This window comes from Bos grunniens, chromosome X, assembly GCF_055505025.1.
Source record: "Bos grunniens cultivar Pamir isolate PY7600 chromosome X, Bosgru_T2T1.0, whole genome shotgun sequence".
Classification (NCBI taxonomy): domain Eukaryota; kingdom Metazoa; phylum Chordata; class Mammalia; order Artiodactyla; family Bovidae; genus Bos; species Bos grunniens.
In genome coordinates, this window is record NC_141194.1 from 68773833 (window position 1) to 68787289 (window position 13457).

Here is a 13457-nt window from a genome sequence, read left to right on the forward strand (position 1 = left end):
CTTTTAGAACATTAAGTGAAATAAACCAGTCACAGAAGGACATATACTACTACATGGTTCCACTTAGCTAAGAAAACCTGAAATAGTCAAAATCCTACAAGCAGAGACTAGAACGGTTGTTGCCTGGGGCAGAGGGTAAGGGAAATGAGGAGTTGCTAATCAATGGGTATAAGGTTTCAGTTATGCAGGATGAATAAATTCTAAACAACTGCTATACAATCTGCCAGGGAATAAAACAGCTTTTCCTTGAATGCTAACAATCATGTAAGTTCACTGCTGTGTGCTGTGCTTAGTCGCTCAGTCATGTCCAACTCTTTTGCGACCCTATGGATAGCAAGCAGCCCTCCAGGCTCCTCTGTCCATGGGGATTCTCGAGGCAAGACTACTGGAGTGGGTTGCCCTTCCCTCCTCCAGGATATTTTCCCAACCCAGGGAGCGAATCCAGGTCTTCCGCATTGCAGGTGGATTCTTAACCGTCGTAACCACCAGGGAAGCCCAAGAATACTGGAGTGGGTAGCCTATCCCTTCTCCAGCAGATCTTCCCGACCCAGGAATCAAACCATGGTCTCCTGTGTTGCAGGAGGATTCTTTACCAGCGGACATACCAGGGAAGCCCACTAGTAAGTTCACTAGTTTCCTCAAAAGGAAATAGTGTGTTCTGGTTCTGTTTCTGGTTTTGCTCCAATGTTTGGGTTTTCTCCGGCCCGCCCAAGACAAACCGATTTCTCCGGAGAGCGAAACCCAAGGCTCTGCCGCCCAGCCTGACTGACTGCATTGGCATGGTGAAAAGCAGAGCAGAATCCACTTACAAGGTTTCTCAGTAGGGTGCTGAGCTGGAACAGATCCCTCCTTGTCCCCCGCATTTGTTTTGCAAGAAAGCTTTAGCTTCCTGGGCCTTACGAGTTCACATACATGTGGTATTCTCACTCAGAATCTGATATCACTCTTTCAAGCCTCAGCCATGGATTTTTTTAAACTTTTGAGGTACATTGTTCACCTTTTTGTTGGAGAAACACGGAAGTGAAGCAAAGCGAATTCCACTTCGCGCAAAGAAAGTGATTTCCCAAGGCCTAACCAGAGCGCGTACAGACATCATTTCTCAATCGAGGGATAAGTTCATAGTTCTGACATTCACACCCGGGGTTACGCTACACAATCTGACAGGGGCACGTTAATTTCATGCTGTGAAAGGCTGAACTACCCAGAAGAAGATTTATAAGGAGGTCTAAAGTATTTCTTGGCTTCACATTAGGAAACTACGGATTTTGGTGGCGGGAGGGTGTTGTTTTGCCCTTGGCGAAATGGGAAGAGGCCTCTCAGCACCAAGAAGGAAAATTTCCAACCGAAGCTGTGTGTCAGCCTGGGAGCAGCAGGGGGCGGGAGACGCTTGACAGTCCGCTGCGCTTTTCTCCTTTCTCGTGACGCGTCCCTCCACCTCGCTGGCTGCTTCCGGTCGGGGCATCACCCGGAAGTCGAGGGGAGGGAGGGTTGGGTCAAAGCGGCGGCCTGGCGGCGTTGGGTGGAGCAAGAGAAGCAGCTGAGGGAGGAGTTGGGGCTGCCGCCGCAATCGCGGTGGTCTCCGCCGCCGTCGCCATCGCCGCCGGGGCTACGGTGACTTCTGCCGGAGTGTGAGATCGGAGTCCACGCGTGTGGATTTGTTGCCGCCACCGGCTGCGTAGCTCCGGAGGTTTAACCATAGGACAGAGAAAAATACAGGTAAGCCCTGTATCAGTCCCCTTCTATTGGAGGGGTATTCTGTACTGTCTGTCTGTACTACTGAGTGGAACAAGAATATCATTTTAATATGAGGGTGTTTCCAAACTCTCTCTTCTTCACAAGTCAGGTATTTACTACAGTCTTGTTTTACCTCCCCTAGCAGAGCATAGAGGAGGGGAGATTAGGTCCTGACCCCCTGTCGCTTTCTTGTCCCCTCCTGAGGAAGTGTCCTGGTAGTCCATAGCCCATGTTACCTAATTAATTGATGGTACAAGGTCTGTGCACTGTATTGGAAGTCACATGGACTGATCACCGTTAATGAAATAATGTAAAGAAATTGTATATCTTGCTTCTTGTCTCGTTCTGGGAGTATGCACTAAACTGGGAGAAGACTTTTGTTTCCATTTCATTTTGTTCATTCTGCCCCCTTCCCTGTAAAGCTACCCTCCATCCTTATTGTACTCTGTGGCATCTTTGTCTTTGACACTTTTTGTTGTGTATGTTGAGGTTTATCCTAAGCACTAGCAACTCTTCTATCTTTTCACAAGCCTTTTTTTTTCAGCATCTGATATTTGTTTTAATTACAGCCTCTTCATCTACAGTAGTATGACTTTGTATTGAGAATATGTGCAGAACATTGAATTAAGTAGTATTGAGGTGTGGGGTGTGGTAGGGGTATACACAAGAAACAGGACAAAGTCCCTGGCCTAAAGAGAGTTTACATTCAATTTGAGTTCAAAAAGAGCAAGCAAAAATAACCCCAACATACCACAAGCTTTACTTCTGTGAGAGATCTAAGGCAACATATTCTTTCTTATAAATTCCTCATTGTAACTGCTTTTATCTACATATTTAAAAATGCATGGCAAACTTTCATCTAGACTTTTGACACCCCAGTGAGTGAAAATTTTCTCTTGCCAGTTGGGAAAGTAAATTGTGAGGAGAGATTTGTCTGTCATGATACAGGCATTGGCATAAATGAGAAAGATATTTGGGGGTTTTGTCTCAAAACTCCTTCTACTCATCTTTATTTAAGGGAAGTTCACCTTTTAAAGGTTTTACAGTTTTGCTTTTAAACAAATCTTTCTTAGGATATAAATCACAATGAGGGTGCAGGGTGGGAGAGAAACAGATGACAGTTGGCCTATTTCAGTTCAGTTTGTTACCCCAGCAACCATGTGTTTCATTTGTAGATCTGTCTTCAGGTGGCTTTCATATCACTTGTTTACTTAATTGCTGAGATAGTATGGCAGAAATAGTGTCACAATACTTTTGGAATGTGTTGCATTAAAGTGAAAGGGTAAGGTGTTTCTGGTTTCACAAATATGTTCCAGCACTATTAGAAAACTGATTTCATCATCTTTGTGGGCTCAAATGTGTTGATATTGGTAGATTACATCAGTTTTCAGAGATACTTCTATCTTTGAAGGAAATGAATATAAAGTAAGCCAATTAACTGTGCTTTGTCCCATGTTGCCCATCTTTTTTTAGAATTATACAACTATGGCTGAAGGATTAAATTTTTTAACCTATTTTTGCTTTATAGTTCTCTAGTGTAGACATTCGGAGAAGGCAATGGCACCCCACTCCAGTACTCTTGCCTGGAAAATCCCATGGACGGAAGAGCCTGGTAGGCTGCAGTCCATGGGGTCACTAAGAGTCGGACACGACTGAGCGACTTCACTTTCACTTTTCACTTTCATGCATTGGAGAAGGAAATGGCAACCCACTCCAGTGTTCTTGCCTGGAGAATCCCAGGGACAGAGGAGCCTAGTGGGCTGCTGTCTATGGGGTCGCACAGAGTTGGACACGACTGAAGCGACAGCAGCAGCAGCAGCAGCAGTGTAGACATTTGGTTTTCTAGACCTATAATCAGGAGATTTTTCCAGACCTGTAGTCAGGGAAGCATTTTAACAATTTACTAATTGGAATAAATGGGTTATTCCACATCTTACAGAAATTATTTACCTTAGTTAATTTTGTTTCTAAACAGTTAAAGTGTTTTGTTTGATATTGTAATTGCTCCTGATCTGCTTGTGGATTTGATGTCACAACCAAAGCAGATAGGGAGGGAATAATACTGGAATTACTTCCTTCCCCTGATCCCACCTGAGTTTACAGAACACTGTATATTTCTTGAAAATGTGGAGAAAATTGTTTCCCAACTCCTGAATGTTTACTTAAAGCATGCTACCTGCCACTCAGGAGAAAAGGGCATTAAGAGGGCTTCTGTTAAGACCTAAAACACTTATCAACAAAGGTAGAAGAATGGAAAGGAAGAATTTCACAGTGGAGAGCCTGCTGAACAAAATTGTTTGGCATATTTAGGATAAATTTGTAGCTGATCTCTAGGGTCATTAGGATACTAAGAGTTGATATTGAGCTAACTAAAGCTTAGAGAGCTTAGTTGTTAAAGAGTACATGTAATTTCCTTTGTTGATCCTTTCACTTAAAATGGTAGGGAGAAAAGGTGTCTGACTTTTTTGGTAATGATAAAATTATTTTGTCTAAGAATTCTAATTGAACTACTAATCATTAATATAATAGTATTAAAATAGAAAGTATATTGTGTTGATTATTGGTAAGTATATTAATAATATTATTAAAACAGTAATATTAATATTAATTGTTTGTATACAGCTAATTTCATTTTGACCAATAAATGCTTTCCCTTATTTTACTGTTAGTTATTAATATCAATTTTTAGTCCAGATTTATAGCCATAATATCTTGGTAATAATTACTTATCATAGCTGTAAGTACCTTTTTTTTACATATTAGCAATCAAATTGGTGTCGTATGTCATTAAGTATTGCCCATCTAAAGCAAGGTATTTTATCTTGCTCATCTGTTTCTAATTAGGTAATAATAGGAAGGCAATGGCACCCCACTCCAGTACTCTTGCCTGGAAAATCCCATGGATGAAGGAGCCTGGTAGGCTGTAGTCCATGGGGCCACTAAGAGTCAGACACGACTGAGCGACTTCACTTTCACTTTTCACTTTCATGCATTGGAGAAGGAAATGGCAGCCCACTCCAGTGTTCTTGCCTGGAGAATCCCAGGGATGGGGGAGCCTGGTGGGCTTCCATCTATGGGGTCGCACAGAGTCAGACATGACTGAATCGACTTAGCAGCAGCAAGATTTATTTTAGTCATAAAAACCTTTGTAGCCTTCAGATTGTTTTAAAGCCTTAAATTCATTGTATGATGATAGATAAAGGAATAAATTAATATTTGACTTTGAATGTCACAGTATGATTAAGATTGCCTAATGAGGATGTGAAGAAAAGGAAACCCTCATACACTGTTGGTGGGAATACAAATTTGTACAGCCACTGTGAGAACAGTATAGCAGCTTCTCAAAAAATTAAAAATAGAACTACTATATGACCTGGCAGTTCTACTCCTGGGTATACACCTGAAAAAAACAAAATGACTGATTTGAAAAGATATGTGTACCCCAATGTTTATAATAGCATTGTTTGCAATTGCTGAGATATTGAAGCAGCCTAAGCATCCATCAACAGATAAATGGATAAAGCAACTGCATACACACACACACACACACACACACACACACGATAGAATATTACGCATCTATAAAAAAGGATGAAATCCTGCCATTTGCAACAACATAGATGGACTTGGAGGGTATTATGCTAGGTGAAATAAGTCAGACAGAGAAAGACAAATACTGTATGGTATCACTTATATGTGGAGACTGAAAAATACAGCAAACTAGTGAATATAACAAAAAAGAAACAGACTCATAGATAATAGAGAACAAACTAGTGGTTACCAGTGAGAAGAGGGAAGAATGGAGGGGCAAGATACGGGTATGACATTAAGAGTACAAACAATTGCATATGAAATAAAGAAGCTATAAAGGATATATTGTACAACTCAGGAAATATAGCCAATATTTCATAAAAACTATAAAGGAATATAACCTTTAAAAATTGTGAATCACTATATTGTAATACCTGAAACCTACATAATACTGTAAATCAACTGTATCTCAGTAAAAAAAAAAAAAAAAAAGATTGCCTTAGAGTTTGTCCACTTTGTTTATGATAAAACTAACCTGTGAATTCCTGTTTCTTAACTTCAGGGCAAATGATAAGTCATGGGATTTTGAATCTTACTTTTTCTTTCTGTTGTGCATAAGTGATCCCTTCATGGATCACCACCTTGTGGTGGCGAAGGGGCTAACTCATTGAAGCTATGAGTCATGTTCTGCAGGGCCACCTATGATAGATGGGTCATAGTGAAGAGTTCTGATAAAATGGGGTCTACTAGAGAAGGAAATGGCAATCCATTCCAGTATTCTTGCTGTGAGAACCCCATAAACAGTATGAAAAGGCAAAAAGATATATGCCAGAAGCTAAGCTCCCGAGGTTGGAAGGTGTCCAGTACGCTACAGGAAGAGCAGAGGGCAATTACTAATAGCTCCAGAAAGAATGAAGTGGCTGGGCCAAAACGGAAATGACACTTAGTTGTGGATGTGTCTGGTGGTGAAAGTAAAGCCTGATGCTATAAGGAATAAACAATATTGCATAGAAACCTGGAAGATTAGGTCCATGAGTCAAGGTAAGTTGGACATCTTCAAGCAGGAGATGCCAAGAGTGAACATCGACATCTTAGGAATCCGTGAACTAAAATGGATGAGGATGGGTGAATTTAATTCAGATGACCGTTATGTCTACTACTATGGGAAAGAAACCCTTAGAAGAAATTTAGTAGCCCTCATAGTGAGCAGAACAGTCTGAAATGCAGTACTTAAATGCAATCTCCAAAATGATCTTGGTTTGTTTCCAAAGCAAACCAACATCACAGTTATCCAAGTCTATGTCCCAACCTCTAATGCCAAAGAAGCTGAAGTTGACTGATTCTATGAAAACCTACAAGACCTTCTATAACTAACACCCAAAAAAGATCCTTTTCATCATAGGGGACTGGAATGCAAAAGTAGAAAGTCAAGAGATACCTGGAATAACAGGCAAGTTTGGCCTTGGAGTACAAAGTGAAGCAGGGCAAAGACTAGCAGAGTTTTGTCAAGAGAACACACTGGTCATAGCAAACACTCTTTTCCAGCAACACAAGAGACGATTCTACACACAGATATCACCAAATGGTCAATACTGAAATCAGATTGATTATATTCTTTGTAGCTGAATCTGGAGAAACTCTATACAGTCAGCAAAAACAAGACATGGAGCTGACTGTGGGTCAAATCATGAGCTTCTTATTGCAGAGTTCAGGCTTAAATTGAAGAAAATAGGGAAAACCACTTAACCATTCAGGTATGACCTAAATCAAATCCCTTATGCTTATACAGTAGAGGAGACAAATAGATTCAAGGGATTAGATCTGGTAGGCAAAATTCTGAAGAACTATGGACAGAGATTCATAACACTATACAGAATCAGTGTTCAAAACCATCCCCAAGAAAAAGAAATGCAAGAAGGCAAAGTGGTTGTCTGAGGAGGCTTTACAAATAGCTGAGGAAAGAAGAGAAGCAAAAAGCAAGGGAGAAAGGGAAAGATATACCCAGTTAAATGCAGAGTTCCAGAGAAAAGCAAGGAGAGATAAGAAGCCCTTCTTAAATGAACACTGCAAAGAAATAGAGGAAAATAATAGAATGGGAAAGACTGAAGATCTCCTTAAGAAAATTGGAGATATCAAGGGGACATTTCATGCAAGGATGGGCATTATAAAGATCACAAATGGTTAAGTACCTAGCAGAATCATAAGAGATTAAGAAGAGGTGGCAAGAATACGCAGAAGAACTATACAGAAAACATCTTATTGACCAGGTTAACCACGATGGTTTGGTCACTTGCTTAGAGCCAGACATGCTGGAGTGTGAATTCAGGTGGACCATAGTTAAAATTACTGCAAACAAAGTTGGCAGAATTTTAGCCAAGCTATTTAAAATCCTAAAAGATGATGCTGTGAAAGTGCTGCACTCAGAATGTCAGCAAATTTGGGAAACTCAGCCGGGGCCACAGGACTGGAAAAGGTCAGTTTTCATTCTAATCCCAAAGAAGGGCAATGCCAAAGAATGTTCCAATTATCATACAGTTGTGCCCATTTCATATGCTAGCAAGGTTATGCTCAAAATCATTCAAGCTAGGCTTCAACAGTAGGTGAACCAAGAACTTTAAAAAATATTTATTTGGCTGCATCAGGTCTTAGTTGTGGCATATGGGATCTAGTTCCCTAACCAGGGATTGAACCTGGGCTCCCTGCATTGGGAGCCTTGAGTTTTAGCCACTGGACCACAAGGAAGTCCCAAAAGTTTATTCTTAAATGTACAGTGGATTCCAAGACAACACTACATTCTAGCTATAGGTGGCAACAGATGTTATGACAGGGGATTCAGATATTTAAATTGGAATAAAACTAAGGATCATCATCATTGCCTCAGGCACAAGGAACAGCTTACTTGCTGCCAGATTTCTTAATTGTACCTGTGGCCAGGGGACTTTTCCCCACAGCCTTGGCTTTTAGCCTCAAGTTTCTTCTGCTCCTCCTTCTGTTTCTGCTTGAATACCGTATCTTCCTCGTCCATCTCCTTGGCTTGATTCTTGGGCTGATTCAGGGGCTTCTTGCCACCTTTGCTGCCCAATATGGTGCCTGCCAGCCCTTCCCCAGACTCTGACACTGGAAACAAACTTGTTTGTGTCATTTTTTAAAACATTGTGCATGTAAGTGATACCATATGCTGTTTGTCTTTCTCTGTCCAACTTACTTCACTTAGTGTGATAATCTCCAGGTTTATCCATGTTGTTGCACATGGCATTATTTTGTTGTTTTTAATGGCTGAGTAATATTCCATTGTGTATACGTACCACATCTTCTTTATCCATTCTTCTGTCAATGGACATTTAGGTTGTTTCTGTGTCTTGGCAATTGTAAACAGTGCTGCAATAAGAATCGGGGATCTTTAATCCATTTTGAGTTTATCTTTGTATATGGTGTTAAGAAGTGTTCTAATTTCATTCTTTTATATGTAGTTGTCCAGTTCTCCTAGCACCACTTATTGAAGAGAGTCTTTTTCCCATTGTATATTCTCGCCTCCTTTGTCAAAGATAGGGTGCCCATAGGTGTGTGGGTTTATCTCTGGGCTATCTTGTTCCATTGGAGAAGTGAGTCATTTTATCTCACAGGACACATGAGAGGGTTAGAATTTGAAGGTAAGTGGTTTTTCCTAAAAGGTAAGGAGGTGATCCAGGGCTGAAAATAAGGGAAATGTTTTAAAAACTGACAGAATGGGATTGGACCCCTTAGGTCTCTTCCCTTTCATGCTGCAGTAAGGTGATGCGTCCACCTGCCCCCCCCCCCCCACTTCCACCCACCTTGAGTGATAGGAGACCCAGAGGAGAGTCTCTGACCTAAGTGAACCTGACAGGCTTTGAGCTCCTGGACAGGGGGCAGAGTGAAGGGCACTGAAACAAAAGGCTGAGAACAGGGAGATTGAGTGGAAGTCTTCAGACCGAGTGGTTAGCCCCTTCCCCTCACCTTGCTTTAAATTTAGTGTCCTGGTATATGCTTACCAGGCAGGAGATTGGAGAATTATTCTTCTGAAAAACAAATGACCCTATAGAAAAGAATTCCAGACACTAACATGTCAGTGTTTTACAATGAAAAAAACAAAACAAAACAAACAAACAAAAAACAGCTAGCTGCTAAAAGGATGGGGTCTAGAACTAGACTTTTTGAGTTTAAATTCAGGCTTAGCTACTTATTAGCTGTGTGACCTTGCAAAAGTTACTTAACCTATTTGTGCTTCTGTGTTCTCATTTGTAAGAGGGGAGTAATTGTACTGTTTACCTCAAGGTTATTGTAAGGGTTCAATGAGTTAACACATGCTAAGTAACCACTCAATAAGTGTTAGCTGAGGAAAGAGGTGGTATTCAGGGACTTCCATCGGAGAAGGCAATGGCACCCCACTTCAGTACTTTTGCTTAGAAAATCCCATGGATGGAGGAGCCTGTTAGGCTGCCATCCATGGGGTCGCTAAGAGTCAGACACGACTGAGCGACTTCACTTTCACTTTTCACTTTCATGCATTGGAGAAGGAAATGGCAGCCCACTCCAATGTTCTTGCCTGGAGAATCCCAGGGACAGGGGAGCCTGGTGGGCTGCCGTCTATGGGGTCGCACAGAGTTGGACATGACTGAAGTGACTTAGCATAGCATAGCATAGCATAGCTGCCAAAGGCAGTTCTAGAATTTAAATGATATTCCACAGTGACCAGCAGACTCTTTTCCTTAGTGTGGAAGCTGATACCTGAACAGAGGCTTTGACCTCACAGTAGGTAACTTACCCCAGTCCCTCTCCATCATCCCCAACACTTTCTTTTAGGAACCCTTTTGAGCTATAAGACTGGCTCAGCAATGAGCTCTTCTTATTCATTTACTCTATAAATGTTTATTGGGTGCCTGCTCTATGCCAAGGACTGTTCAATCTGCTGGAATGATAGCCGTGAAGTGGGTCGATAACAATACTAGCATTTACTGAGTACTTATTGTATGGTAGGTTTTGCTAAGTGCTTTATATAAAGTCACTTAATTCTCATAAGAACTCTATGAAACAGATGCCATTAACATTCTTGTCTTACAGATAAGGAAACTGAGGCGCAGAGCTTCAGTAGCATGCTCGAGGTCACACAGCTAGAAAGCAGTAGAGACAGGAATCATATCCAGTCCCTCTGGCTCTTAACTCAGTCTTTTAACTGTTATGCCTCCCTGCTCTCATGGAGCTTACATTTTAGAAGAAGACAAACAGTAAATAGAGAAAATAAAAATCAAATAGCAATAAATGGTATGAAAAAATATAAAACAAGAAGATTGTGATCTAGCAGGATTGGCGGAGGGTAACTTTCAGTGAAGTGGTTTATGTTTATGAGCACCAGACGAGATAAGGGACAGTTCTCTAGGAACTGATTGCTTAGTGTACTGCTGTCTACAGATTTACAAAATGTCCTTCCTGTGATTTAATTCCTAATCCTACCTCAAGTTCAGTTCAGTCACTCAGTCACGTCCGACTCTTTGCGACCCCATGGACTGCAGCATGACAGGCTTTGCTATCTATCACCAACTCCTGGAGCTTTCTCAAACTCATGTCCATCGAGTCGGTGAGGTCATCCAACCATCTCATCCTCTGTTGTCCACTTCTTCTCCTGCCTTCAGTCTTTCCCAGCGTTAGGGTCTTTTCTAAGGAGTTAGTTCTTTGCATCAGGTGGCCAAAGTATTGGACCTTTAACTTCAGCATCAGTCCTTCCAATGAATGTTCAGGACTGATTTCCTTTAGGATTGACTGGTTTGATCTTGCAGTCCAAGGGACTCTTAGTAGTCTTCTCCAATAACACAGTTCAAAAGCATCAATTCTTAGGCACTCAGCTTTCTTTATGATCCAGCTCTCACATCCATACATGACTACTGGAAAAACCATAGCCTTGACTAGATGGACCTTTGTCGGCAAGGTAATGTCTCTGATTTTTAATATGCTGTCTAGGTTGGTCATAGCTTTTCTTCCAAGGAGCAAGCATCTTTTAATTTCATGGCTGCAGTCACCATCTGCAGTGATTTTGGAGCCCAAGAAAATAAATTCCGTCACTGTTTGCATTGTTTCCCCATCTATTTGCCATGAAGTGATGGGACCAGATGCCATGATCTTAGTTTTTTGAATGTTGAGTTTTAAGCTAGGTTTTTTGCTCTCCTCTTTCACTTTCATCAAGAGGATCTTCAGTTCCTCTTTGCTTTCTGCCATAAGGGTGGTGTCATTTGCATATCTGAGGTTATTGATGTTTCTCCCAGAAATCTTGATTCCAGCTTGTGCCTCATCCAGCCTGGCATTTCACATGATGTACTCTGCATATAAGTTAAATAAGCAGGGTGACAATATACAGCCTTGTTGTATTCCTTTCCCAATTTTGAACCAGTCCGTTGTTCCATGTCTAGTTCTAACTATTGCTTCTTGACCTGCATACAGATTTCTCAAGAGGCAGATAAGGTGGTCTGGTGTTCCCATCTCTTTAAGAATTTCCCATACACACACACACAAAGAATTTTCCACAGTTTGTTGTGATCTACACAGTCAAAGGCTTTGGAGTAGTCAACAAAGCAGAAGTAGATGTTTTTCTGGAATTCTCTTGCTTTTTCTATGATGCAGCAGATGTTGGCAATTTGATCTCTGGTTCCTCTGCCTTTTTAAAATCTAACTTGAACATCTAGAAGTTCTTGGTTTATGTACCATTAAAGCCTCGCTTGGAGAATTTTGAACATTATTTTGCTAGTGTGTGAGATGAGTGCAATTGTGCAGTAGTTTGAACCTATAAATTTTGTTTTTATTTATTTTTATTTTTTTTAAGTTTAAAGTGTACAATATGTTGGTTTTCTTTTTTTTTTTACTTTACAATATTATATTGGTTTTGCCATACATCAACATGCATCTGCCACGGGTGTACACGTGTTCCCCATCCTGAACCCCCCTCCCACCTCCCTCCCCATACCCTCTGGGTCATCCCAGTTCACCAGCCCCAAGCTTCCTGTATCCTGCATCGAACCTGGACTGGCAATTCGTTTCTTATATGATATTAAACATGTGTTAATGCCATTCTCCCAAATCATCCCCCCCTCCCTCTCCCACAGAGTCCAAAAGACTGTTCTATACATCTGTGTCTCTTTTGCTGTCTTGCATACAGGGTTGTCATTACCATCTTTCGAAATTCCATATATATGCGTTAGTAAAGAGCAACATTTCATGTGCATTGATGGCTTACTGTATACAAAGGACTGTGCTAAGCAGTTTGCACAGATTGTCTCATTTTAACCTCAGCAATGTTATTATTACTCTTATTTTTCAGCCATGGAAAACTGAAGCTTAAAGAGACAAAGTGACAGGCCTAGGGCTTTAAAGGTGGCAAGTAGCAGAACTAGGATTTAAACCAAGGTAGCCTGATTCCATGGCCATTGTTCTTAAATACTTTCCATTTTTATAGATGAAGGGATTTCTCCAAGGTAACTCTTTTTTAATAAACAATAATAGCTAACTTTTATAGAGATTCAAAATACTATTCTAAACATTACTGGGTCTTCACAACTTCAGAGAAGCTTATGCATAGTTTGGAGCTTCAAAATAGGATAAGTAACATATTTTGAGTGAATAGCTTCTAGTGCTCTATGATTTTATCAACCCCAATTAGAAAATTTATAAGAACTAATATGCATAAGTTATTTCAACACAAAGCCAGAGCCAGGATTTGATACCAAGCCATTTGACTTCAGGTGTAGTACTGTTACCCACTCCATTGCAAATAAGCAAGGTGAAAAGACAGCCTTCAGAATAGGAGAAAATAATAGCAAATGAAGCAACTGACAAAGAATTAATCTCAAAAATATGCAAGCAGCTCTTGTCACTGAGTTCCAGTAAAATAAATGACCCAATCAAAAAATGGGCCAAAGAACTAAACAGACATTTCTCCAAAGAAGTCATACAGATGGCTAACAAACACATGAGATGTTCAACATCACTCATTATCAGAGAAATGCAAATCAAAACCACAATGAGGTACCATTTCGTGCCAGTCAGAATGGCTGCTATCAAAAAGTCTACAAACAATAAATGCTGGAGAGGGTGTGGAGAAAAGGGAACCCTCTTACACTGTTGGTGGGAATGTAAACTAGTACAGTCACTATGGAGAACAGTGTGGAGATTCCTTAAAAAACTGAAAC

At 40.7% G+C, this 13457-nt stretch overlaps 1 protein-coding gene and 1 pseudogene across 2 annotated transcripts in view; one reads left to right on the plus strand and one right to left on the minus strand.

Annotated features, from left to right (window-relative positions):
• Positions 1 to 1397: 1397 nt before the first annotated feature.
• The window catches only part of ATP7A (ATPase copper transporting alpha), a 127225-nt gene continuing 115165 nt past the window's right edge, over positions 1398 to 13457 (plus strand). For both annotated transcript variants that reach the window (XM_086387293.1, XM_086387294.1), the window contains exon 1: positions 1398 to 1716. The gene's annotated coding sequence lies outside the window, so the exon portion shown is untranslated. The remainder of the gene's footprint in view (positions 1717 to 13457) is intronic.
• Positions 8161 to 10064, minus strand: LOC147340670 (translation machinery-associated protein 7 pseudogene; annotated as a pseudogene).